Genomic DNA, 430 nt, shown 5'->3' on the forward strand with positions numbered 1-430 from the left:
CACAGGAAAGCGACTGCAGCAGCAGCAGCAGCAGCAGCAGCAGCAGCAGCAGCAGCAGGAGCAGCAGCAGCAGCAGCACAAAGACAAAGACACCGAGTATTTGCTGCTGTTTCTACCGTGTATCTTTCTGCTGCTGCACCACCGCAACAGACGCTGCCTCCCTTTTATCTCCTATAGAACACAGCCTAGGGTTTAGGGTTTAGGGTTTAGGGTTTAGGGTTTAGGGTTTGAGGCACGCACGCTATGCTGTCCCCTCGCCAGGATAAAGCCAGAGGGTTTGGCCCCCCAATATGCGGCGCCATTTTGTGATGAAATAAAAAACCATCAGGAGGATATAAAAAGGGACTGCATGCAACGCATGCAGCAGCAGCAGCAGCAGCAGCAGCAACAGCAGCAACAGCAGCAGCAGCAACAGCAGCAGCAGCAGCAG

Source organism: Eimeria mitis, genomic scaffold, assembly GCF_000499745.2.
Source record: "Eimeria mitis Houghton genomic scaffold, Emh_scaff3251, whole genome shotgun sequence".
In the NCBI taxonomy this organism is placed as follows: Eukaryota; Apicomplexa; class Conoidasida; order Eucoccidiorida; family Eimeriidae; genus Eimeria; species Eimeria mitis.